At 30.5% G+C, this 7,232-nt stretch overlaps 1 long non-coding RNA gene across 3 annotated transcripts; it reads left to right on the forward strand.

Annotated features, from left to right (window-relative positions):
• The first annotated feature begins 336 nt into the window (after window positions 1-336).
• Window positions 337-1,630, forward strand: LOC108141847. Of its 3 annotated transcripts, none has more exons than XR_001774269.2 (3): window positions 352-540; window positions 592-813; window positions 1,463-1,630. It is a non-coding gene; the product is annotated as an uncharacterized LOC108141847 (long non-coding RNA). The 3 variants fall into 3 exon arrangements; XR_001774270.2 differs by having other exon boundaries at window positions 355-540; window positions 615-813; XR_001774266.2 differs by having other exon boundaries at window positions 337-813.
• The last annotated feature ends 5,602 nt before the right edge of the window (window positions 1,631-7,232 follow it).

The raw sequence follows: 7,232 nt of genomic DNA on the forward strand, positions 1-7,232 counted from the left end.
CTTGCAGAGGGTATTATAATTTCAGTCAGAAGTTTGCAACGTAATGAAGGAGACATCTCCGACCCTATAAAGTATATATATTCTTGATCAGCATCACTAGTAGAGTCGAAATGTGTGAAATGTTTATAATAAGGGGACTGTTGATAACTGGCGTGGGAATTTATTTCTAATGTTATGTCTGATTAATCTGAATAACTACTATAGTAGGCTCTGGAATGTTCTTATTGACAAATGAAGTAATGGGTATCTCGGGTTATACACAGTGTTGGGGTGTATCTAGGTACTTGTACCTAGGTATGTACCTAGGTAATTTTTTTCGGTATCTGTTACCTTACCTAGGTAAAAAAATATTTGGCTACCTTTTACCTTACCTAGGTACGAATTTTCGTTTACCTTAAGTTTTAGCTATGTAAGGTATTTAGGTACTTCCATACGTGTATGTAAATATTGTGCATATTAGAAATAGCCCTGCTTCACAGCAATGCAATCGAAAACTTAGAAATATGATAGTTCCACCACTTACTCACAGAGGTCTTTATGGTAAGAATGCAAAAATATTTTTCGTTGGAATTTGGTATAATACTAAATTAGCAATGCCGTTGCTACCTAAACAGTGCACTTTTGTCGATGACATTGGTTCCTAGAAAACGTCACAACAAATCTTAAAATGAGCAAAGAAGACGCAGAAAAAAGGAGCTACCATTAATTTTAAATGCTACTTTCTTTTTACCGGACGGGAAGTGCAAACTGTGTGTGAACAAAACTATCAAATTTGATGAAAAGTCAACCGGCAACTTGCATAAACATCTGAAGGTAAGTGAACTGTGAAGTGAATTGATAAATTAATTTTCGCGCGAAAAAATGCATGTGCGTAGACATGCACATGTGCTTTTAAACATATGTATATACATATGTGCTTATTCATACATTTATGTGGTGCAGTCATCAATGTGAATATGACCATATGTATGTATTTATGTATAGATTGTGCCTATTTCATTAAAACATTTAAACAATCATAGCATGAAGCAGCACGATTCCCGCAATTTTTTTTAATGCACCTTCGAATTATTTGAGTATGTGAACAAGCACATATTTATGTATGCATCATATATGTATGAATATGTGCTTATTGGAGTGTATGTTTAAATGTAAATGTGCATATCTATGCACATGCATTTTTTCGCGCGAAAATTATTTTCCATAAGTTTAAATAATCTAAAAGTGCATTTTAATAAGAAATTGACGGATACATAAATACATACATATGGTCATAATTTTATGGACATTGATGGGGTGGTCATTCTTTATTTTTATTTTTTATTTTCCACCAAAAAATGTAAAACTATTTTTTTTTATTAAACCACATTTTTATAAATATATGTATGACTAAGCACATAATAATGTTTAAATTAAAGAAGTATAATGAAGACATTAAAACATTATGAAACTTTTTTTTCAGAGGGTTCACCCGAACAGTTATTCTTCGTATGAAGCTTTGAAAGCGAAAAATTCAAAAATAGAAGTGAAAATTTCCGGTGATCTCAAAAAAAGAAACCAATGTGACTTATGTTTATATCTTTGTATCTCAGAAAAAGAAACTGATAATAAAAATTTCAAATTTAAAAAATTTTTAAGTTGTATTTTTTACCTTTTACCTTTACCTAGGTACAGAAGAAATTGCATACCTTTTACCTTACCAAGGTACAAATATTTGCAACTACCTTTTATCTTACCTAGGTAAAAAAAAATGGTACCTGTCTCAACACTGGTTATACAGGCTGGGTGTTAGGCTTGATGTCTAGAGTATTTGGAAACACTTCACTCGCCCCTCCTTTAGAACATTCAATATCCTTGTTTAATTTAACAAAAACTTATTTTTTGTTTCTTGTTTTTCTTGATAACTTATTTATTTACTTATTTCGCCAACGGTTTTCATTCCTTAACTGGCTACTTATATATTTAACATTATTCTTACGCACTAACATTGAAAACAACTATCAATCAATTCAATTCAATCAAGTCGTATCGGTTCATGTAAAATTATCATTCGAATGTAAAATTATCATTCGTGCTAGATAATTTAATTTTATATTCGTTAATAATCTTTGAAGTAGTACATTTTATGTTTCTTACTTCTAAAGTGCATTGACATAATTTTATTATGTTCTTTCCCCGTATTATTTTGTTGAATATTTCGCATTCTTTTTGAATATGTGTTTTGCTTAAATTATGTATATGTTACAATGATGTTATGTTCAATATATTTCATAGATTCCCTCTCTGATACAAATGTGTGTTGACAATTATCCAATTGGTTAGTAAAAATTTGAGAGATACATTGATCAGTGATTATACATTTTTGGCCTAATATATTTTTAATTTAACTTGATGTATTTTTTAAATAAAAAACACTGTTTTTATCAGTTACAAAATATTTAAAGTTATCATTTATGTCAATTTGTGTTATTATCTGTGTATTTTATAATTCTATACTTTTGGGTTTCTTTAACTAAAGTTGGTATATGAACTAAAATAAAAGTGTCTGGCTACTTATACCCTTGCACATATTGCAAAAATTAAATGTTCTTGAAAACATTAAAATTATCATTTACTTGCGTATATGTTTAAAAACATTGAAGCTACATATAATGATTTCAAGCTCAATTATTTATTTATTAATTTAATCGCCAATGGATAAATCCTTATCTGGCTATCAGTTTACTTAATTATTTTTTATCGTCTTCTGTTGATGTTCCAAATAAGTATTTATAAGCATTTCCTACAATATTAATTAATCCTCGTTTTTATCTTTGTGTAGAAATAATTCCCTCGATTTCCTGTTTCAGTTGTTTTAGTGCTAAGTCAATATCTGGTACGTTATTAAACTTGTTTTCGTATTTCATAAAGACCTTATATGTTTCTAATACTTTTGTTTGATTAATCTGTATTATATTATGTTCGTAATTTAAAGGTTTTTTACAATCTCTGTGCTCAGAAGTAAATAACCGTTATTTGAAGTGATATGTGTAATACTAACTTGTTGAGATGTTGTCGATGTTACTTTCGTCCACGTCATTACCATGATCATTTGCAAAATCAGAGTCAGTTTTGTCAGCTTCCTTTATGACCCCTATTAGTTTCTTGCAAATGTTTTTCGCCTTTCTGTTCTAATGCTCCTGTCTTTTTGAATGGGTTTACTAATTTCGCTTTACGTTTCATTTTTTTTCAACTTTGGTATATCTAATATCCAATTCATGTTCTTCGAGGTTTTTATTAATTTTATCTATTTTATGTTCTTTTTGTTTTTGTATATTTTTTCTTGGTTCCATATCATAAAGAAAGATTTGAGCAGGGGTTTTACCAGTGGCATCATTGGTTATTTCATGATTGTAAACAGAAGTTGCTTTTTCTATATTCATGATTCCAAGTTTTTTGTAAATTGTTTTATGAACCCGTTCTATATCAACGATACCATTTTTACTACTAGTGATTTCAATATTGATATTTTCTTTCTGTAACCAGTTTTGTAATGATTTGGATACTAGGCCAGGTCTTGATTAATTTTATTAGTTTTCGGTTTACCTATCATACTAAAAATTTTGAGTAATGGTTTTTTACTTTTAATCTAGTCTGTGGTTTTTGTTTCTATAATTGAAATGAATTTTGTATGAATGTCAATACAAGTAAAAAATATACGTTAGTCAATTAAATATTTATCACGAATATTTTGGGTTTAAGGAGTCATTTCAAAAGGGAGTGCAACTCTTCTGTGCTCTGCTTTCCATAAATTACAAACCTCGCATTTATTTATAATGTTTTGAATAAGTTTTTGTGAGTCTGGGAATTAATTTTTAGTTTTAAAATCGTCTTTTTAATGCCTTGATGTATCGTCTTTTCATATATTTCTAATATTTTTTCGTGGAAGTCTGCATATGTGGGCAAGTTTGGAAGTATTACTGAAGTTTTCATTAATTTTGTACCAGTGTTTGGTTTGATTAAGTCCATATAAGCTCGTTGAAAAATAGCAAAATCTTCGTCATTATTAATGAACATAACAAAATTTTTTCCACTTATGAATTCTATAATTATATATTTTGCTAAACGGTCAGTCATGTCACTGTCAATTATTTTGTTAATAGTTTTGTTAAAGTAGTAAGTAAGTTCGTTAGTGTCTTTATTTCCTTTTTTCAAATATAAGTTGGTGATTAAAATTGTTAATAGGTCGTTCAGTTATCTGTCTGCAATTAACATTATCTTCTTGTGCACTATGCACTGCTGCTGTAGTTTCTAAATCATCATCATTTTGAAAAACTTCTTCAATTTGGTTATCTTTAGTTTCCTTTTTTGCAATTCTTGATAAAGCATCTGCAACGTTTTTTTTTCCTTAAATGTATTTTATTTCATAATCAAACTCTCTTAGTTTTTTTCCAACGTTGTAACTTCATAATAGGTTATTTTATGTTATGTAACCAAACAAGCGGCGTATGGTCTGAGCATATTTTAAAACTTCTTCCAAAAATATAAGGGCGGAAATATTTCGTTCCCATACAATAGCTAGTAATTCTTATCAATAGCTGCGTAATTTAACTCATGTTCATTTAAAGTTCTACTGGCGAAACACATGGCTTACCTTCTTGTGACATAACAGCACTCAATGCATAATTTCTTACATCTGTAGTTGACTCAAACTTTTTTTCGAAATCCGGATATCTGAGAATTGGGTCGTTATTACTTAAGTTTTTAATTTTTCAAATACTTCGTTGTAACTGAAAACTTTAAAATTTATTTTGGCTCCTTTCTTTAAACAAAGAGCCATTGGTTTTGCGAAGTCTTTTATAAATTTGCGATAAAATCCGCAAAGGCCTAATTACGATTTATTTTGTTTCGGAAAGTTTGGAATTTTAAAGCTTGAATAGTTTTAATCTTATTTGGATTTGATTTGATTCCTTCAGTTGTAATTATATGTCCTACAAATTTAGTTTCTCGTTTCATAAACTCACATTTATCTGATTGAAGTTTAAGATTTGATCTGCGAAGACGTTCGAATACTTTTCTAAGAGATTGGATATGCTCTTGCAAAGAGGCTGAAAATATGACAATATCGTCCAAATACACAAGACAATGGGTACCTATTATGTCGTATAATATATTATTCATGCAACGCTGAAATGTTGCGGGGGCATTTTTTAGACCAAATGGCATCCTATTATACTCATAGTGTCCTTTCTTGGTGGAAAATTCAGTTTTTTTTATAGAGCCTGGTTCCATTTCAATTTAATGGAATCCTTTAGCAAGGTCTAATGTTGTAAAGTATTGACATTACCTAATTTATCTAATTTGTCATCCATGTTTGGAATAGGAAATTTATCATTTATAGTTATTTCATTGAGTCCTCTGTAATCAATGGCCATACGAAATTTAGGAATGCCCGATGCATCCTTTTTCTTTGGTACCATTGCAATAGGACTACAATAAGGAGATTTTGATTTTCTGATAATATCTTGTTTTATCATTTCCTAAATTTGTTTTTCTATTTTCTGTGTCATAAGTGTAGGGATAACTATATGGTCTCCTATAAATTTGTTCTTCGTGTTTTATTTTTATTACGTGTTTGATTTCGTTCGTGAAACTCCAATTTTCACCTTCGTGATTCTTAATATCAAAATACTTGGATATTAAATAATGGAGTTCAGTTTATTCTTCATTATTTAAGTGATCGTCTCTTAAATAATTATTCGTTAAGTCAGTTTGCATGGCATAAATCATCATTTATTTTACTTAATAAAGTTTGACTACGTTCCTCTGTTATATTTACCATTGGGAATTCGCAATTATTTAGATTAATAGTGTTTCTCATAAAATCAATTTTGGCTGAGGTTTCTCTTAGAATTTTTATTTTCTTCATAGTAGAGTAGGTCTCCATTAAATTTGTTTATCTGTTTTAGTTGCAGAAGAAATTGGTTCATGGCTGCGGGTGATTTTGATGGCAGTTCCATTTATACACTTTAATTTTTTTTAATTCAAAAAATTTAAATATATGTTTAAACGAAATATATGAGTTATTAGATTATTATCGCTGAATTAGACACTAGAAATCCTCATTCGTGATTTGAATGTTTTTTTTTCACTTTGATTTTAAGTAAGTTTGTTTTGCGGATACAAGTAAATTTATTTTCACGAAGTGATTTTTTAAGTCATTTTTAGGTAGTCAATCGCAAGGATATTACTTGTATCCTACCGGCTTCACCAATTAGATTTTTACTTTGAAATATATTAAAATAAACGATTTTAATTTTAATAATCAGTGGTGTTTTATTGATAAAGTCTTTATAGTTTAATTCCCAATTCTGAACTGATTTGTTGTCAGCGATGCTAACAGCGAAAATGGACTTCAATCAGAAGAAATCGATTGGTTGAAATGGTGGCATGATGAATGGGTTGTCAGGCTGCATCTTTATGTCGGTAACGGCGCTTGAAATGTTTATAATAAAGGGACTGTTGATAACAGGCGTTGGAAATGTTTATGTCTTTTGTTATGTCTGATTAATTTAAATAACTCATCAATAGTAGGCTCTGAAATGTTATGTTTGACAAATGAAGTAATGGCTATCTCGGGATATACAGGCTGGGTGTTAATGTTATGTTTAAAAAATGAAGTAATGGGTATCTCGGGATATACAGGCTTGATGTCTTGAGTATTTAGTAATACGTCACTTACATATATTTATAGTTTTGAGGCCGGTGAAATTATGTCGTTTTTACCTCCACGAAATTAGGTCACTTTAAAACGACATAAGTCCGCCAGAAATAGTTTTAACACGACATAATTTCGCGCGAGTTACCGTACCGGTACCATCGACTATGCCACCGCCTAAACCTCCCCGTGTTACCCTCTTCCAAGTGGACAGTGACCGACAGCTAGCCGTTCGTTGTCCCACATAAGCTGCACATAAGAAATGCAACATCAGCACAAGGCAGGATGTTGCTAAACGACACCCACTCAGCAGAGCTCCAGAAATTACTTTCTTAGCATTTACTCACCCACACATACATAATTGTAAACACATAAAATTCTTTGGCGGAGGTTTGGAACAACCAAAGCGAACACATCAACTGTCTATATAGATCGAGCGAAAATATGTCGTTTTAGAACGGCTGAATTATGTCGGCGGAATTAAGTCGTAACCCCGTCAAAATAGGTTGAGAACAGCATTGTAAAGCTGACCTCG

The sequence above is a fragment of the Drosophila elegans genome, unplaced genomic scaffold, assembly GCF_018152505.1.
Source record: "Drosophila elegans isolate 14027-0461.03 unplaced genomic scaffold, ASM1815250v1 contig_411, whole genome shotgun sequence".
Lineage (NCBI taxonomy): Eukaryota > Metazoa > Arthropoda > Insecta > Diptera > Drosophilidae > Drosophila > Drosophila elegans.